Consider the following 22154-nt stretch of genomic DNA (forward strand, 5'->3'; position numbering starts at 1 on the left):
TTTTTTATTTATTTATAAAAATGATAATCGATGTTGTCATTGTTGACATTCGCGGTCATCTTCCGGGGAAAAATAGTAAGAAAATTCTAAAAACACACAATAATCGAAAAAAATGTTTCTGGTCACGACACGGTAGGTGGTGGTTACTGGTACATACTATTTTAGTATTTTCGTACCTATTATAATTTGCTTATCTTTAGTTAATCTTAAAATATAATTGTTTTTTTACTATAAAAAGTACAAATGACCACCACCATATATTAAAATGACGTGTTATAAGCTGCGACCACACTGTATGGGCCCCGGGCCCCCTCCCCCCATCTATCCCCCATTCCCCCCATCAATCCGGGCCTGCCAGTAACTAATAGTCATTAATATTATAATTATACAGCTACCAATATCGACGACGTCTCGATTTTGCGTTCGGCGCGGACCGTTCCCACCAATGGTCGTCATTTATTGGGGGTGGGGGGAAACCGTTGCTTGCGGTGAACGCGAGCGATTCGCATGTGCCCGCGCGACGTCGACGACGACAGTGCAGTGCTTCTGCTTCAGCGCAACGTGTTCAGCGTCGCGACCGTCCGGCAAACGCAGTCGTTAGGTCCGTGTGCGTCCGTTCCTTATCCGGTTTCCGCGCCGCCGTGTGCCCAAAACATCCGATTTTGATTCACGATCGCCGTTCGGTTCCACCGATTAAAATATATCATTATATTGTGCGAGTGAAATTGAAAACCGCGCCGCTCGTGACCGTGAAAGGACTACCTACGATGATGGCCTGTGATGCCATCGACACATGACCCGGGGACACGATTATACTACCATCGCGACGAGCTACACCAGAGGTATGCGGACGAATATTAGTTAATAATTAACAGTAGTTGGTGCCCACAACCCACGTCATGGTCGTGGAATAGCCGTGTCGTGGCGGCGGACATCGGGTTCGCAGTAATAAACTGATACAATATGACATCGCATACCGTACCTAGCAATACAACGTTATGTATAGAGGGCCCCGTCATTTCACATTTGTGCCCAAATGTAGTATCCCTACGAGCGCGAGGTCGGGATCTGAAACGTACGAATTTTTTCGCTGAATAATCGTGTACCAGTTAAACGCCTAAATACTGTGTGGTTATACTTATTTTTTAGTACCGTCGAACGATTATTATTATGTAAAACAATAGGTAGGTATCGGGTTTTCTCGTGAGGCGTTTGCGATATATTATAACGTCTCACTTGCGCACGATGCGAACAATACCATATAGCAGTTACAGTATAAAGCCTGCCAAATGCTCTGCAGCCTGCGGACATCGCGGTTGTATTGTTTACTTCGAGTCGTAAAATCACTCGACACGAATTTTTCCGTAGATAAGGAATAAACCAGTTTTTTTTTTTACCAGGAAACTACTATGTTCACCTGTACGTTTTATTTTGTTACACAACATTCCCAATATATTGCACTTATCTTCCGACACAATAGGTACCATTAGTTATGTTATGATTTGTGTATTACATTATAAATAAATGGCTTAATGAATGTCGGAACCCCTTATACAAATCAACGATTTTGGATGTCTTATCCTGGAATCTAAACAAATCTAATAGTCTCCCGCCCATATCACATATTATTATGTTCATGAACAAACTATAATTTCACATCGTAAAACTGAAGAGACGGATGAATGACTGGACAAGTAGGTATCGTCAACAATTCACAAGTGTGTCGTCTGGTACCCACTTTAACGAGAAATAATTAATGAACATAGAATAACACAATATGCTTAGGAGACATAACATTTTTAAAAACACGACATATAAATCCATTGGTCATCATTCGTCAATCGTCGCTCATTGAAAATATGCAAGTTAGAACAACAGAGTACTTACTTACTTAAAATCACAAACACGGGAATTGTGTCTATTTTTCTGACTGCACTAATTTTTCTCAAACAAGAATTATTATTCTTATTTAAAATCGTCTTTATCAGTGTTGTGATACAAATATAATATGTGGTTGCCCCCCACTCACTACGATTGTTAAAATAGTTAAACTTATATTTCAAAAGGTATGTTACTCGTCAAGGTAAATGTTTTATACACCTGCATCATATATATAATATAAACAATATACATAATATCGTTTGGGCCCAATCAATTAATCAACGAAATGCAACATAACCATGCAATATAATATTGTATAAGGGGGACGGAGTGGCCGACCCGAGTTCGATACCTCGGTCGCGGGCGGCATTTTTCTTCGGGCAAGTCACGGTGTCCGGAGAACAAGTGCCGCCATCCCCCACCCGGGCATGGCAGATACCTACGGATGCCCAAATTAAAAATTCTGCCAAAACAAACACACACCTGTAAACTAATCTACAGTACCCTCCCCTACAGTTCTACAGGCTAATGACCTAGTAGTCGAAGCCTTAACCCTAATAAAAAAAAAAATAAAAAAATATTGTTTAAGAAAACGAATTCTGTTATCTACTTATTCTTCTAGCAATACAATTAAGGAGTAATAAATAGAGTAGTAAATAGTTAGTTATTGGACATAAAATTATAAATTATTTTGATAGCTCTTATCAATTTAATTTTCAAATACATGTATTTATATATTATAAAGCCTATATATAATATAGGTTACCTGTACGTGGTGTATTAGAAACTATAGTAAATCGAGTCCCGTTGTAACTGAATTGAATATTGCATGATAGGAATATATTGATAATTTTTTTAATTTTCATGACCAATAATAATTAAAAAATTTGACCTTCATCTCATTACGAAAATATTATAGTTTGATGGACGGTAAAGTGTAGACAAAATAAAACCTTGACAATTTTACAACTTGTTAAAATATGAAAAATATAAAATACAACATTATTTTTTTTAGTTAACTATTTTATAGATTTTATGTAAGTCATTATTCAATAAATATCTAAGTTAATACATCGATGGAATAATGTATAACCGTAAATTATTTCAAATTTAAATCATTTACTCTACGCGTTATTCGAGTCTTGTAAATGCGCCATGGTACATTTCAAAATTTAACTCAGCTATTTACCATTTGCATATTAAATAAAGTAGGCATGTAGGTAACATACCTATCATACGTCTTTATTCTTTGAATAAGAAAATATCAACAGTGATAAGCGATAAGTGTTAATGATAACTCTTATATACGATATCGTTACTAAATAGTGAATAATACATTAGGGAAGTACCGGAAGTACGTATATTATTATGAAACACAATTTAATAAATAATTGCTAATTAGTAATCACTTTATGAATGAAATTTAAATTGATCCACTTATAGCAAATGTCGTTAATCATTTTATCAACCAATTGTATTGTTATATGACCAATCACAAATTGTATTCGATGACTAACACCTGACATAATGAGAAACAAAAATGTTTGAAAAATAAATAAAAACCTATCTAAAAATGATTGCGTTACTGCTAGGAATGTTGCAAAAAATATCTGTTAGTATTTTTTTACTGTTAAATTATACGTATATTAAGTTAATTTTCAAATATTAAATATTACGATACCTAACCTAACAGTATACTTATACTGTACCTACTTAGCATATTATATTGCGGTGTAATAACTGATGGATTATGGTTTCTAATTAGTAATTTCTATACACATCTGTAAACCGTTTTAAAAAAACTAAATTACTTATCTATTGTAATTTGTAAGCGATATTTACATTTAAAGTTTTTGCGCAGTGAATTCAGACCTCGATCACGAATAATCGTGTATTGACTATGGCATCTATTATGGTATTATATTATTATTAGTATTAGAATTTATTCGTTTCGAAAATACAATGAATAATAATGATGATAATAACAACAACAGTATGTTATATTCAATATTCATATATATAAAAATGCGACGGGTAGACTGTAGGTATGTAATTCTTTATTATATATGAACAGACGAAACCATAAATGTCAAGAGTTAAAACGATCATTTTTTTTTTTTAAGTCCAACTTGTTTACGACTTGTACGAGTTCGATCACACCGGTGTGTTGACCCGCAAACAATGTTAAGTTCGGTGTGTAGTTTTCGGGATGGCTATAATACATTACATATTATACTCATTCAACGGTTATGGGCGCGTGTATACTTATTCTAATATTCTGCTCTTGAACAGCGTCACGTGGTTACGGGATCTAAAGAGGAACCGCCAGCATATGGTGTACTGCGATACGATCTGGATAAGTCTCGAAGCCCGTGGATACTATATTATTATTTTGTCCCCATTAATTGATACCGGCCCGCTTGCTACGAAAATAGAGCCGTCCAATAAGCTGTAAGTGCATAATAATAATAATAATAATATAATAGAACAGAAATATTTTATGAGGTTACGACCCGAGACATATATCGTTACCAACAATCAGGATCGTCGAATGCACCGTTTCACTTCGAGGTGATTCGTGGTTCAATATACGTGCAAGTATTCCGATCGAGTGATATTTTGTAGGTAGTCAGAAAGTTCACGCATTCGACTTTTATTCTAGATCCTATGGGGAGCGATGTTAAAATAGGTAAAGTTAATAAAAGTTTGGTAAATCGGAAATATTAACACAACACCAATTTTTGACAAAACCGATTTTGTTATAATTCAGAACTAATGACCGCCGGTGCTTGAAATTGTCATAAAATATTTTTATCAGTATTCTGAACTCAGTATAATTTTCAAAATATTTTGGTCTTTGCTTGCTATTCATAGACATTTTGAAATTTCGAAAATTATTTAGTTGTTTTTCTATAGACGTCATACTTACAAAAAAACTTGAAAATTGCATACAATGTTCCTCATAAGTTGAGCGTAAATCGATAATTATTATTATGAGCGTTTAAAGTTCACATTTTGACGTAATATTTAAACATATAGTAACGATTTGTCCTCCAATGATTTTTGTTATTATGCTGTTATTCAGAATATATTATTAGTAATATAAGGGACTATCTACTTAAAAGTTTGTTATTAGAATTTAAATGTATAATAACATAATAACCTATAATTATTCATATAATGTATTATGTATCTATTATATTTTTATAATAATTTAATTTTAATATATTAAAAATATTATTTTAGGAGCCCCTCGGCGATGAAACTACTTATTTCAGGAGTTACTGTGATCTAAGAGTTGTAGTACCCCATATAGGTCATAACTGAATTTCACTATTGTTCATTGATTGCATTTTTTTTTTTGTTTTGTTTTAGAAACATTAACTGTAGTTTTTGACACGCTCATACTTGAAATCTGATAAGAATCTTTAGCAACAATGAAATATATTGATAAAGTCGAGACAATCCAATGGGTAAAAATGTTAAACAATTATTCTAATAAAAAAAAATATTTATAAATGTTTCATATCGTTATCATTTTGTTTTCATGAAATTAATAAACAAAAGCCAAAATACCATGTACAACAATAATGTTATCTGTTTTTTGTATACCAATAATAGTAATAAACAACTTGATTAAAAAGTCGGGGTGTCCAATAGAGAGAAGTGCCAAACTTCGTCCGTCGAAAAATTAGTCGTTATATTTTAATTACTCATTGATCATCAATAAATATTAACTATAAAATTATCGACTTATTCTAAACAAAAAATAAAATAAATTCCGATGATATAGGCAGGTATAACGTTTCTCGAAAAAATAAAAAAATGAATACTAGTAGAATGTACTTTTATATTATACCCATAAACGCTGTAACCGTATTTGGTCGACGCTACTGACCTTCGAGTTATCCCGGAATCTGGGGTTGTCGGATCGAAATCACTTTCGTCCTTAGGGCTGTCAGATGAGTCACACAGCTTAGGCGTTTTCGCCTGGTCAATAGTGGATGAGTCATCTGCGGTTAAACGGGATGTTTTTTTTTCGCGGGAATTACCACATCGAACATTTTATTTACCCATTGAACGTATCAATATTCAACATAAGTATATTGTTTTAATAGTTTCCAATATTTTCGAAATGACAATAATTCGTAAACTAAGTATAGTCAACGTGATTCATTTATTTATTATTACATATCGCACAATCATCATAATTATATAATAATATGAAAGCCGAAAGCGTATTTAGATCTCGAAATCCTCTGGTTTGGCACTAGGCACTCACTCGTAATGGTGCCAAATGGCTTACGAATATCTGAATGTAAGTCACGTAAATGCACCGGGTCTGTGTTTGTTTTTGCTAATTTTTTTAATACCAAATATTAAATAGCGAATAGTTTTATAAGTTATCACTTATCATTACGTTAAACCATCACGTACACGCAAAATGACAACCTCTGTTCAAATGACATGTTTCCCACCCGATTATATTGTGATAGCCGTACGTGCCGTTGAAGATTCGATGAAGACATAATTAGGATTTAAGAAAATAATATACAGATATGTTTAACAATTGTTTAATAAAATGGTTTGGTTAAAGTATAATTACTAAAATAATTAGGTGACATTGACGAGTGAACAAAAAATCACCTAATGCTTGCTCATACATAAATGTACACGTGATGTTTATTTTTGTTTGTGATATTGATAAATGAGACAATATGAAGAATTATGCCAACATAGTTTCTTTGTTTTATAAATATGTATTGCAATACTATTAAAAATATGTGTTTAATTATTAAGATATAATAACAATACAAAAAATCCTTCCCTCCAAATATATATAGTAAATTATAATAGTTTTTCCAAATACACAAAAAATATACATTAAATGTATTTCATTTCATGTTTTAAGGTGCAACATTTATTTATAAAGCCATAAAATTAAAATAATACTTTTCATAAAAAAAAAACAACTATAGTATTTGATTACGTACCTAATACTGGTATCGTTATTCAATAAAGTCATTACTCATTACCTTCTCATTACTGTGGCCAGTCACAAGGCCCTGATTAAGGCTGTCGTAAGTCCTAATATCTTATTTTTTTTTTACATTATATTAGAACTGATTATCATATTCAGACGCGTATATTATTTTTGTGTGGTGAAGGAAGAATGATGATTATTGTTAAAAATTTAATGTAAAAATGACTCAAAATTAACCTATATTCGTGTGAAAATATTTAATGAGTAAACATTACACAAACAATAATATATAATAGGTAACCCCAGTTACTTTTATACTATTATGTAGGTATCATCACTAAACGTGGTGGACAATAACATAAATAAGTATGATTTTAATATTTTATTCTGATTCGTTTTATAAGCTGGGGAAGTCGCTCTGCTTAAATATGTATAATAGGTTACGAGTTACGATTTACGATTTCATATCGTCATTGAATGCTGTTATGGATGTGTTAAATTTGAATTCAATGATAAATCATTCCATACCTTTACAAAAAATAATTCTGCTCTGACATGGTATGTCAGCCTTTATTTTAAAGGATGTTTTATAATTTATTTATATTACTATAATTGTAATTTATTTTTGGTAGGTTGAACAATTTTTTTACATAAACATTGCATATATTATTATATAATATTTCATCATATACTAATATTGTTATTAAAGTACAGTCTAATGAAATAGCGTAGAATACTATAGAATAGTGTGAATGGATACGTGATATGAATAACTAAAATCAATCTAACAAAAAATTAGAAGTTGACAGTTGTGAACATTTAGCAATTTGGTTTACTTTTTAAAAGTAAGTTTAGAATTGCATAGTCGATGTAAATTGCGGAAATGGTTGCAATATTGATGACTTTCCCGATAACTTCGGCCATAGGCTTGGGCCGAACACGATGTGACCAAGTGAAAACTTGATATCATCCGAGTATTGCATCAGTGCAGAATATGTGAGTGTTTCGTGTGTGTAATGATTATGTTATCGTTGTACCTATAATATATCTATTATCCAAAAAAATATTACTAATTCAACCTAAGCGAATGAAAGGTTGAAATCGTCGTGTTCCGGATGTAAAAACCAGCGGACCATCATATATGATGTATCCTGACCATAAATTATTGATGTTCTTTTCCCGACTGTGAAGTAATACCACTTATAAGTTATAACTAATAAGTCCCGAGACGAATGTGCAGCTGCACTTGTGTTTGCAAATAATAAAAAAATATATTCGTTGATAGAAATTGTTAACTATATAACATAGGCATCGCGGGGACGCGGTATATCATGTTTTCTCTTAGCACGCGTACACGTAAACAATCACTGATTATACATGATAAATATTATAAATATTATAATAATGAAATGCAAATGTTTTTTAGGAAACTATTTACTATGAACGAAAAAAACCGTTGTTCACACGCCGAATAGCTCGAAATATTGTGGGTTCATCTTGTCTTTAACGTCGGCCCCTCTACTTTATAGTAGACTTCATATTATTATAATATAGGTAGGTACCTAACCTAATAACACGGACTGTCTTTGGGCACGCAGAGACGCAGAGTCGTCGTGGCATGAATATACAATAATAATAATATAATATATTATTGACAATGTTTCCGATGTAGATTGTATTTATAGTCCGGTTTTGTTGTTGTCGTGAAAGTTCAAAATTTATTATAAACATAACATATATCTTTATATTATTTTCCAACTTTCATAACAATTTCACTATAGTCCGCCACATTTGCTGATTTGTTGATACACGTTAATCGAATGCAAACTTTAAAAAAAAAAAACTCTAAAAACGACCCATTTTAGATGTTATTATTTTTTTGCGACGTCTTATGTTTAAAAAGTAAAAGTAAAAAGCTGATTGATAAAGTAGCGGTAGTTGATAACTACTTTATATGTGTAAGAACGTAAACTGTTTTCGTTAATTTAGTTCTTAGTATGTAGTATTAAGTTAATATTTGCTTCGTACAATTTGAATGAAATTAATGTTATTAAACATCTATATTTTTTTAGTTATTAAAATTAACCGAAATTGGGTCGTAAGTCGTGAGTTGTGACTCACTGGTTGAAGAAAACTAGTGTAATTATGTATTATTATTTAAAAATATTACACGAAATATATTATTTAATACAAAGAAATCTTATAACAAATTTCAATAAAGCGAATCTTAGTTTTATAAAATTTGGATTTAAAAACTATAGACTTCACAGGTTAGTAAAAAAATCAAAAATAATTTGAATATTAATGAAAGAATTTCTCTTTTTTGATTTTTGTTTTCTAAACACTCAATTTGTGACCATAGAATCACAATTGATAATAATCAATAAATAAAAAAAAAAACATTTGTTTAAATGTTTAAAATATAATATAAACATGTCAAATGTGGTGACCTTTTTATAAACAAAATCAATAATATTACCAACGAAATTGTTTTATTGAAATTATAAGCGATATATAATGAATATAGAATAATATATGATTGAAACATATTATAGATACTTTGAATATCAATATATTACTAGATAGTATAATCTGTAAAAAAATATATCATAATTTGTGTTACATTTATGACATACATACAGATAATTATATTATGGTGTCTCTGTGTATTAATTGTACCTACATACAAATAAATCCCTGACCTAAAATACTTTGCTTCGTTAGCAAATTGTATCGCATAAACGCATGAACACGATAAAATTCTTCAATGTGTAATTTACATAAAATATACTCATATAATAAATTAAAAAACATTTTACACGGTAGCGGTATTGGTGATGTAATGTGCTTTGAAAACGTCGATAATTGGATAGTATAAAAGGTCACTTAATGTATTATACTAATAAATAGGTGCCTACTCAGGATTAAAATGAAAACAAATTAATGTCATAAATTTGTTTGGACAGGTAAAATGAATACTTACGCTAATTTAGTTAGGTAGTAATGAAAATTATAAACCATAACATTATAATATATTAAATTGTAAATAAATTAATAATGCAATAGGCACATTTTGTGATGTTTGTAGCAATCTTTTTCTATTTATATTTTTGGGATGGCTTATAAATATAAAAAACAAAAATTACATAAATCGTTATTGTCGTGAAAAATACAGAAAATGAATAATTACATTGCATATTGTAACTTGTAAGCATAATATCTGGGTATATTAAAAATAATAGAATTATAGTTTTTTTTAAATTTAAAATAAAAACTAATAAGGGTTGTAATACTTAGGATAACGTGTACGGTTTATTCGTGCGTAACACCGATGAGTAAAAAACAAATATATATTTACATTGACATTTACTCGAAGTATGTTGTATTTATCGTACATACAATTAATATACCATACAGTTTACTTACATAGTACTTATTTTACACGCACTATTTGCGTTGTATAACATATTAATATCATGTTCCGTTCAATATTGATACGCGTTTTCGTTTTGTAAAATTCGACAGTCCAATAAATATATTATATGCCTGTGAGTATTATCATGAAAGAAAAAACTAGTTTTCCCGTGTGTTCCTTAAACCAATAAACTGAATAGGTAGTTAATACCTGCTTATCAACTGACCCACGACCATTCTCCTAAATAATATTATCTGTAACTTGAACGCCGGCAAATAAAAATACTATTCGACCACTAAATATAAAGCTACATAACGTTATACTATAGTATAGGTATAATATGCCAAGTGAAAGAGAAAATTCGATCATTGGATTTTAATTTATGTTTCACCAGTGCAATACATGTACCAGCAGAATATTAAATTAATATGAGATTGGATTTTCAATGACATTCGGCTGTTCCCACATACCACAAGCAAAGTATAGGTACGTTACTTTTGAAGACTCTCTCATAACATAATAACGACGCATAACTGGTATCCACTAATCGGTAAACAGTAATAAATAATATTTGGCTGTTGCGCAATAACAATGAGTTTCCCTGTACAACAGTATACACTTTATTATTATTTCATCTTCGTAGTTCAAAGTTAATATTATTTTTTTTAGTGAAAACATATTTTTTAAAACTATAATTAAATGAACCACAATGTCCTCTTGCCTATTTTCAGTGGGATAGGGCATTCCCCATGTACTTACATTTGTTAAGGCAGATATCGCCTCCGCTATTAATATGTCCCTATAATAAAAATATTATATGATATTTGAAAAAAAATAATAAGTTACGCTTAAATTTGATTTGCCAATTTATTGATGTATTTTATGTTTCTATATCAGTATACCTATGTAATAATAAGAAAATACGACAAATCAACATAGTTTTCGGTTTAAATCATTATGATTTATTGTCAGTTCACAGTAGTTTTTTGATTTGATATTAATACAATATAGAATTTTCGGACGCCTATTTGGGCACCCGTACGTTTCTGCCATGCCCGGTTGGGGGATGGCGGTCTCACCGTCTAGAGTCTAGACAGTTGCCATTATGTAGGTTAGGTTAGGTTATGCCATTATGTATACCATTTTGCCATTATGTATATATAATATTTATTCAATTAGCCTTCGTAAAAAATATTGAAACTGACATTATTATACTAATATCAATGGCTGCGTATGAGTTGATTCCCTGGTCATTCTATATTATTTTCAATATTTAAACAAATATTCAGCCTATTAGCCTAACACAAGAAACACCACGAGGAGGTTGGCAGACAAGTTTCTCAAAAATGTTGTTCTTTTTAGTTTTTTCATATTTTTGTTAAAAAATTATTAGTAAAAAAAATATTAAAAAATTTAGTATTTTGGTAAAAATGTATAACACATTGATTTTAAAAATTGGTATCTGGGTATGAGATTGCCAGTATACCGTGACATATTATGACACGGAAATCGACTCGTACATAGTAGGTACCTAATAATGACCCGGGAATCAACTAATACATTAAGTAGGTCTCGGGAATCAACTCGCCTACTGCGATATCAATTTGTTCACACAAATATTTAGAATATAATATTATAATCAACAATATTATGGTGGAATACGATGTCCGTGTCGGGTTTGCGTTGATAGTATTTCAGAATTATTATATTTTAATTTTTAAACACAATTTCAAACTATGGAATCAAAAACCCCACACACACACACACATGTATATATTAAATATCACAGTATTATAACATAATTTATCACAACCATGTAAAATTATGAATATAATAATAATACAAGGCGTACGTTATAAACATTGAAACATGAGGGCAAGTGAGATTATATTGCAGTGGTAATTGCTTTTAATAATTTTTTCTGGTGCATTTGATCTATTACAACTCATACTGTATAATGATTTGAATTGGTTATTATTGTTTATTTAATGTTAATTTATTAGCTTTACTAAATATATTTTTTATTGCCCACACCGTGTACATAATATTATAAATTCAATAAATTTACGTATTGCACATTCACGATTCATATTTACTATAGTTGAAATACGTGTACATAGTAAACACCGTTATGAGTGAAAATATAAAAAAATACTATTATTATTATTGTTGTTATTATTGATTATTGTGTAACATTCATGAGCCTGATATTATAGGTATAGGTATGTATAAATTTAAAATTATGCGAATAATAGAGTTTCTTTTCTTGTAAGTTCGAGCTATATAATATATTATAAATTACAATATATACCATATACGTAAGACACCTTATTATAAGTTTAACTTATAAGTAGATATTACCCGTAATAAAAATGTTTAAAATGCCCGAGGGGACTTTCTCGAAGTCAAGTAAATTCAAAATTACGCGATTTACTCCGTCATTCATTCATTCAATCGGATAACCGGATTTCCTCGTGGACAAACGTAACTATAAGTCCATTGCAAAATTCTTATCGGCAAATGAGTCACGCCGACAAAAAGAAGTACTATACTATACTGTAATATTGTGTAGTAACTATAATATAAAACTAGTCCAATGAGTAAAACGTACGCTATTCAAACGCTGTTAGACGTTGGACAAATGTTTTCTCGCTCGACCGGTTGGAATTTTTTTTCGGTACATATAATAATAATAATATAATAGTTCAAACAAAAGTTTTCATTACCGGTCCCCGTGATTCAAGTTCAACGTCACCGCCTCGGGACGTTCTCCTCGCGCTCATCAGTCGTGACTCACGTTCCGGTTATTTTTTTTTTTCCGTCTCTTATAATCTATCCTACCTACCTATCCGCGTGTACGAGTGTTGTACGACTATTACCATTACGAGCTGCAATAATTGTTTCCGAATCATCGACGACGGATATTGGTGTAATAACCGTTTAAATTTTTTTAAACTAAAAAAACAAAAAAAAAAAAAAAAAATTGAATCATTAAACCGCCCGGTAGATATTATATTATAATGATACGGTATTGGGTTTTTAACTCTCGTTTGGCATCAACCGACTCTGACCTAAGGGGAAACGCCGGGTGCGAATCGTGCCTAGAATGCAATGCGGTTATATTATAATAATATATACCTACGCGGTGTGTGTGTGTGTGTCGTCGTCGTCTTGGCGGGCCTTAGACTATATAGGACCTCGGCGGTGTACCTATATAATATGGTAAATATAACGGGATGACGTGGTATTATCGAATGCTATATATTAGCCGCTGGGAGATGGGAGGAGAGAAAGTACAAGGTCGGCTGATTATCACTACACGGATCACTACAAATAACACATATTATTTTGATGAAAGATTTTGGTTGGTTGGTTTGTTTTGTTTTGTTTTTTTTTTAGGAAATGCAAAAGTTTTAGATTTTAATTGGAAATAATTTAGGAATGTCCATATTTTGAATCACCGAGATTGAAAAACGACGAAGAATGTTTCCGCTTGTGCGTTGGAACCAAAAAATAATAAACCCACACAGACCACTATTTGAATGACTTACGAATTACCGATTAAAGTGATGTCATATCAGACACTAGCAAATGATACGTTGTTAATATTCGTCCTTTGGGAAATAACATTGATAAAAAAATTCCAACTACCGATTTGCTAAACAAATTATGTATCGATACTTCAATAATAGTTAAAACTATAAATCTGGTGTAAGTACGAACGTTTATATATTATTATATACAGAGTGAATCACTAGCGTGTACATCCCCATATTTTGCTTTAATAACTTATTTATTCAAATTCTGATTTTCGGAATTTTTAAATATAGGCATTTTTCAAATTATTGAGATTTTTTACTAATTAAGGAGTGTCCAATTTCGATACAAACTTCTATTTATGAAATCCCCATTTTACTGTAAATTTCATAAAGGATAATTTTTTTGTACATTTTGATGTACCTAATTCAAAATTCAAACGAGTAGTTTCTCAGTTTTAAAATGTTTAAACTATATATATAACGTCCTTAAATATAGTGTAACAAAATTATAAAATATATGTTATATTGGTTCTAGTGTTTATTATACTTGGACCAATTTTACAAATTATAAATGTTGATGGATTAATATTAACTACTAAAATGTTTAAATCGCCATAACCCAAATATCTTCCGAACACATTATTATGGACCTTTTTATCCTTAGTTTATCCTCAAAATTAAATAATTCAAAAGCTACAAGTTTGCATTTTGATTTTAATACGCCAATGTTTTCAAAAAATTATCCTAATAATTGACAATTGGACATTTGGTGAATCACTCTGTACATAAAATCTAGTACACACAAGTATTATTGAAAAGTATCGTTATAAACTACTGAACTTTTAATCAATAATTTTAATGAACTCAATAAATTTATTCCCAGATTAAAAATATAGTGTATTGAAAATTGAAATATGTAACCATATAGATCTTATTATTATCGTTTTCATCGTATTTCTTTATTTATTTAACTGAGCACGAACTTTTTTATGATTATTGAATTCGGTGTATAACGCTGTTTGGATATTCGATATTTATAGTGATTATTATACACTTGGCATACTACACGCGTAACCACAATAATATTATGTCATATTTATTTGAATACAAGGAAATCAAAGAATTAACTTATAGTTGATACCTAATACTTTTATATAATATTTAAAAAGTTTTTTTACTAGTGATATTATATCAACATAATATGACGTACCTATACGGCTATACATAATGGTTTCGTAGAAGAATGTAAAACTAGTTATTAATACCGATACCCATTGCTTCTTTTAACAATACGTTTGGCACGAGTTAACTTGGCAGTGTTTATTGAAATAAGTTAACCATAACATTTAGCGATGCACCACTGCAGGCTGGTTAAAGCTAATGAAAATCGCAACGTTTTATAGCCAAACTGTCAAAGTATTATTTTTTAGCCAGTCCTCACTACCTATATAATATTTTCCTACCTATCTTTTTCTATTTCTTTTTATTGTTTTTTTTTTCAATACATTTTAGCAAGTTTATAGTTACTTATATTATGCTTCCTATTATATTACACTCTTACATTTATTTTCAAAATAACAATACACTAGTCTATTGTATCACACAATACGTGCAGATATAATAATTTTACTACGGTGCAATTTAATTTTCACTTTTACAATCTGAAATATCTCATCGAACCTATTATCTCGATAATCAAATAAGTATAATAATAAAAGAGTGAAAAATAAACCACTTCGTGAGAAATGTAAGGCACGCCCTATCGTTTTTCGCCGCATATAGTGAAGCAGTAAAGTGAAGTAAAAATACATTAGACCCTGAAGAGAAAGGTCTAGGACAACGAGACTAGCTGATATATTATGTTTGTTTCTCTTCTTTCAAATTTCCTCTGACTATGCATGCTCAGAAAATTGCTTCCACAGCTGCAGAATCAGTGTCCAATAATATATATATATTATGTACCTAGTGATTTATGATTTATGATTACCCTAGATATATAATCAGTGTTCATTGAAAACTGCAACTGCCATTAATGCCAAGATTAGTCTTATAGACCTACCTACCTATCTAACGAGATTTCTTCTCAAATTAGTGAAATCTTAACACACCTGAATACACAGTATACTATGTATCGAAATGTCTGTTACAACGCCTAATTTCTGATACTAATAATGTATGTGACCTATAGCCTAGAAGTCTGGGGATCTATTGTCAGAAGAATAAAAGAGCTACTGGTAAAAAATATAACGGGTTGGAGTTCACTTCATTGGTTCAAATATAATTCTATGAAATCAAATTATAATATAAATAGTTTCGTTTCCAGAACCGTCAAATCAAATTTAGCGTGACGGTTTCTTAGAAAATAAATGACCCGACAATTTAGTAACACTTTGTAGTATAAACAATAATTTATGCTTATAGTTTAAGATAATGTTTTTAAATTGTTAAGTATTTACCATTATTTTATATAGCTGCAAAATAATTACTTAATAGGAGTATCTATATCTTAAGAATAATTTTTAAATAAAATATAATCAGTGTTAGAAAATAGAACTAGAGGAAAAATTGAAAACGCTTTATTATATAACGTATAAACATTAAACTGTAATATATTTGCCACAAAAGCATTTTATAATGCGATACCATTCAGAGACATGATTTCAATAGTTTTTGATATTAACATGTTAAGACGGATATAATTTAAAGTTAATGTAATTAAATTACATAACGTATTAAGTGAATATAGTATTACGACAGAATCGGAAGTAAGGAAGTAAAAAGAGGCATAGAAAAATAAATGGTAAGAGGAAACACGGCATGCGATTAAATAATTGTTATTAAAATAATAGATCGGTGGTAACATGAGAATAATTAATACAATTGATCCATATAATTAACATTTTTATAGCTGTTAGCAAACATTTTTAACAATGGGTTTTAGTTTTATAAAATCACAGTGTTTAATGAAGATGTATTTCTTTTACTTCTGGCTGAGAAAATTGTTATCAATTTCCTTCATGTAATATGTTTTAAACGAGCAGATGTGAAAAGACTTTACTCCGCACTGATACCAATTGAATAATTTTGTCAGTACATTTTAACAGTGGATTAAACATAATATGTTGATACGTATTTTATAACAAAATCTAATAAATAATAATTTATTTATAAAAAGAGTATACTTATTGGGACTTGCGTGGAATATAATAATAACTCAAGGACCAAACGAAAAATACATAATATTATAAACAACTGTACTTCACTAGTGTCTAGTTTATTAATTTTTCACTAAATTCTTAGAACTCGTTGAATTCAGAATATTACGCTTATAAGATAATGAGTTTTTCCTAACATATACCATTACTAGCAATAAGATATTAAGCATGTATAGTAGACATTGCATTCCTTAGAATTAATAAAAAAAAATCTACATTACATTATATTACCATTGATTATAATAAACTCGGTGATATTACCTACTTATATTGAATTTAAATATGTTTAGGTATATAATTTATACAGAAAAAAGATAGATTTAAATCTATATAATATAATGTTAATGATATTTCAATGTAACTGACTTGTTATTTTTAGTATATTGTATAGTAGTCGTAAAAACCGAAATGAAATATTTTTTTCTCGTAATCATGTTTTGTAAGATAGCATGTTTTTTCTGTGATAACTATTTGGTTAAATTTTTTATTTACTGTTATATACGTCATACTATTTAAAGAATAACATTCGTATTTCCATTGGAACATGATAAATTATTATTTATTATAGTGTGAGAATTAATGTTGAAATAAAATTGTCATTGTTTCCAATTTCAATGTTTGTACTACTGCATAATAACTTACATTAGCAAAGTAATAAATAATACAATAACACTTGCCGAATGTATAACATATACCTACCCATACATAATCTACGTACGCACGTTTTTGGACTATTTTTCTATTTCCATTTATGTAATTCTATATTCTATTATCGCTTAATGTGTTAATAATGAATACAGTAGACAAGAAAATAACAACACTATAATATAGTACCGTAGACCTTAGTTGGGTACATAAGATATTATTAAACAAGACATTGAGCCACCATTAGGATCATATCTCATTTCCTATTAACAATACATTTGTCTTTAAGTCATGAGAGAGGTTTGTTCAATAATTATGAAAGGAGTACTTTAGTAAAACCCAAATAGCGCACATTAAACGCTACCATTACCTATTATTTACTGTATGCAGTCTTCAGAGGCAAAAATATCTAAATGTTCGTACTGCACACTTTTTATGAGATATTTGTTGCTCGGCTGAGTGGTGAACACATTATAAATTGTAAGGAATAATAATAAACAAACAATAAACGGCTTAAACCGATAGCAGTCTTTAGTCGTTATTATTATTAGTTATTACCAAAGGCCGTGATAGTTATAATAATAATCAGGAAATTAATTTAATAGCATTTTCATATTTTGTTTTAAGATTGATAAAAAGTAAGTTAGTAGAGTAAGCCAAGTTTCATGATACATATAGAAGTAGAATTAAAAATTCTTTTTCTAGAAATATTTTTTTTTTTATGATTTTGAATTTTTTGATATATTATTGTGTTTTTTCTTTTGATTTTTTGAATATAAACTGTTATGTTCTATGACCGCGACGGTGACGGTTAAACAAAGTTCTACTATGGGGGCCTATTTACATATTGCTTCCAAACATTATGATTCTTTTATCACTAATTATACAGCACTGTCATCTTAGATAATATACAATAAATTGTATACAGGCGTAGATCTATAAATATAAAATGGAGGATGGGGAAGGGGATGTTAAGAGAATTAAAATTTTTGAATTTTAGTACATACCTAATAGATTATAATATATATATGCCTAATGATATAATTTGTTAAAATATTGCCAATTTTATTTATATTTTTAATTTATGGATTCTAAGACGTATGGTATGAACTATTTATTATATAAATAAAAACAAAAATCATAACATTTCCAAAGGGGGGAGTGCTAAAGCCCTTTGAGCCCCCTAAATCTGTGACTAATTGTATACAACCTAAGGGTGTCATTATAAAAGCACAGAATAACTTATTTATCACATTAATCTGTTATTCTGTGTTGAAAATACAATAAGTTCTGTTCTCTTTCGATACTTACAGACATTAAATAGTATATTGGACAACTACTAATTATGATTAAACCAAATACGATTATTCATTACCAAAAACAATATTACCTATACATATTATTATTTGTTACATTACATTGTTATAAATAGGTAGGTACCTAATTTTAAACACAATCAACACTTTATAATCAATTACATTCTAACACAAATTATGTACCTATACAATTTTTAATTTTGTACAGCACACCTAACAATTTGTGCTGTATAAAGTGTATCATACTGCCCAATATTTTAATCCGTCACCGTATGTAAGTAGGTACTCTAAATAAATGACAAATAATGGTTATTTCATTATAAACGTTTTATCTAAATCATATTTTTAAACGTTATTATTTTAAATTGGATAAGCAATAATACTCCCTCGAGATTGGTATTTTACGAAAAATGAAGTTTTTATTTAACTAGTAAATATTAATTTTCTGTACTATGTTAGAAATATTGTAGTATTTTATATGTTCAAACTAATTTCAATATACACAAATTCTTAAACTAATTGGCAGGAACCTTTTTAAGCTAAGTTTTAGACGTTAACTAATTTAATTTAAAATATTTATCAAAATAGTTTTCATGTAACATATATTATAATATATTCAAATCATACAATTTCATTATTTAAGGACGTTTTTTTTAACAATATAGATCGTTTTATAAACGCGTAAAATTAGTTTAAAGGTTTATCGTTTATATGAATTGTTTATTATTGAAAATATTTAAACGGTTTTAATAGAAGTACATGTACTGCTATTTATTATATAATCGATACTACTTATTTTATTTACCACTTATGGTGGAAGATCAAATTTTAAGGTAATACTATTCAATGCACCTGGATGATTTGAAACGGAAAGTAAAATAGAACCGACGAAGAGCAGTGTCGCGTAGAAACCATAAGAATTGTAGAAGTAGTATTTTTTTTTTTAAAGGATATACACCTGTAACACGATAACTAAAGAATTACTGGTGCATGCCTTAAACGACACAGGCTGTTTGGCAATGAAATTTAACCCTCACGAAGAAGGCTTCGGCGGTTTTTCCGGTGTTTACGCGTACAGAAAGATCTCGGAGCACGCCACACTGGAAATAAAACCATTAAGGATAGTTAATGATATGCGAAATTATTGTTTTATAATCGGACGTGACGTGCCACGCGCGTTTAATGGTATAATATTATTATTATGTTATAACTTATGATCGAATTAGGTATATTCGAATGACAACAGTCCAGAGAAAGGTTCCGTTGAGATAAACGTGACGGTGATGATAATGTTAATGTTATTGAAATAACCGCAGGATGGTACTAAACAAAATATTATACTCGACTATATTATCAGAAAGCTTTCTCTACTTAGGATTAGCCTGTAATAACGAATGAATAACAATGCACACGACGTAAGAATTGATAGTAGGTAGGTATCTCGAGAGTCCATTTGTAATGGATACATACATACAAAATTTGTTGTCTCAACGGAATAAAAGAAAGAAAAATAAATGGTAATATGATAATAACACATACCCGACCACTTGTTGCTCAACTAATATTTATTTCTTACAGATTGCCTGAATAGAATATTTTAAATGATCATTGATTTGTTTGTCGAAAACTTCCTGCTTATACTTTCTGCGTCGTTCTATGAAATTATATTGTGTTGTGTGCATAATACAATTATTGATATATTATCCAAGAGAAGAATACAATGGTTGTATAACTTTATAGAAATGTGGCCTACTGCGGTCGTCACGAAAGCCATCTACAAGTATTTAAAAATCGTAGAAAAAATATATAAAAGAAATTAGGATATAGATAACTTATTGTAATATCATTTAGGTAGGTAAGTATATAACATCGTATTCAAAACCAGCACAACAGTCAACAATCATTATTCTATTTTAAATTCTGAGGGAAGCTATGAATGAATTGATTTTACTATGTATGCGTTTGTGTTTATTTGTGTGTATGAATACACGATTTCTAGTAGAAAAAATGCTTTAATTTTCATCTTCAAAATATTTTCTGGTAGGAAAGTTAATCTAGTTCTTACGTTTGGAAGAGAAAAATTAAAAATTCGCAGTATTTTTCAAAAAAATTGGGTAAAAATGCTAATTTTTACACAAAACTAGTTATTGGCAAAAAAGGATAAGCGTAGATACTTGAAATATTCACCAAATGTTTATATTACCATTTTCTATACACTTTTTACAATTTATACTATTACAATTTTTAAAATATTTTGAAGCATTTTGAGCGATTTAAAGTTATGTGAATATTTAGATTTTTTTTTAAAAGTATTTTTACAATTATTGTTGATAAACATTTTTTGCTCGATCTGAATGCAATACAATTTATTATAAGGTCCATCATAAGTTGCAATTTCTGGAAATAAAAAAAAAGTTGAGTGTAAATCTATACAGTTATTTTTATGAGCGTTTGAAGTTACAATTTTATCTTCACTCAGAAACGTTTTTCCCATAAATTTATAATCATTAAAGCATTCAAATTAAACTCGTACATTATAGCTGGTGACTTACTTGACGATGAGGCAGACACACTCGATACCTAAAACTATACAGTAGAGCGGTTACATACTTTCCCATTTTTTAATATAACTATTATTTTTTGACATAAAATGTTAAATATACCTAAGTAATCAATTGTCAACTAATGAACCAGATACCGAGGATTTTCTTATTAATAAAAAAAATTGTATTTAATTATGATGTTTTGTTTTACTGCCCAATATAATAGTGAAATGCAAAAAAATGGGAGTAGAATAAAATTATTTGTAATTATCTAGATTGAATGTAATAATTAATATCCGATATATATTGGAGACACCCAATGTAGGTGACCTCATGTTGCAATAATGTTGGATAAATTACATTGTTTATGTTCAAATACCGTTTAAATCGTCAGTGAACTTTGGCTAAAGTCTGCGCTTAATGTTTTTATTCGACTTTACTACACGTTTAATCAGTAAATACGATGAAATCAATTTATAATTGATTAAATACCTACATAATAAATTAATAGTTTAAATGTATTAATTAAAAAGTAGAAATTGTGAGACAAAATAACAAAATATTTATAAACATGCATATGGAAAATGTACACGAGTAGGTACCTATTCGGAGTAAT

At 29.6% G+C, this 22154-nt stretch overlaps 1 protein-coding gene across 2 annotated transcripts in view; it reads left to right on the forward strand.

Annotated features, from left to right (window-relative positions):
• The first annotated feature begins 502 nt into the window (after positions 1–502).
• LOC132938638 (uncharacterized) overlaps positions 503–22154 on the forward strand; it is a 40823-nt gene continuing 19171 nt past the window's right edge. For both annotated transcript variants that reach the window (XM_061005576.1, XM_061005577.1), the window contains exon 1: positions 503–842. The gene's annotated coding sequence lies outside the window, so the exon portion shown is untranslated. The remainder of the gene's footprint in view (positions 843–22154) is intronic.

The sequence above is a fragment of the Metopolophium dirhodum genome, chromosome 2, assembly GCF_019925205.1.
Source record: "Metopolophium dirhodum isolate CAU chromosome 2, ASM1992520v1, whole genome shotgun sequence".
Taxonomy (NCBI): Eukaryota; Metazoa; Arthropoda; class Insecta; order Hemiptera; family Aphididae; genus Metopolophium; species Metopolophium dirhodum.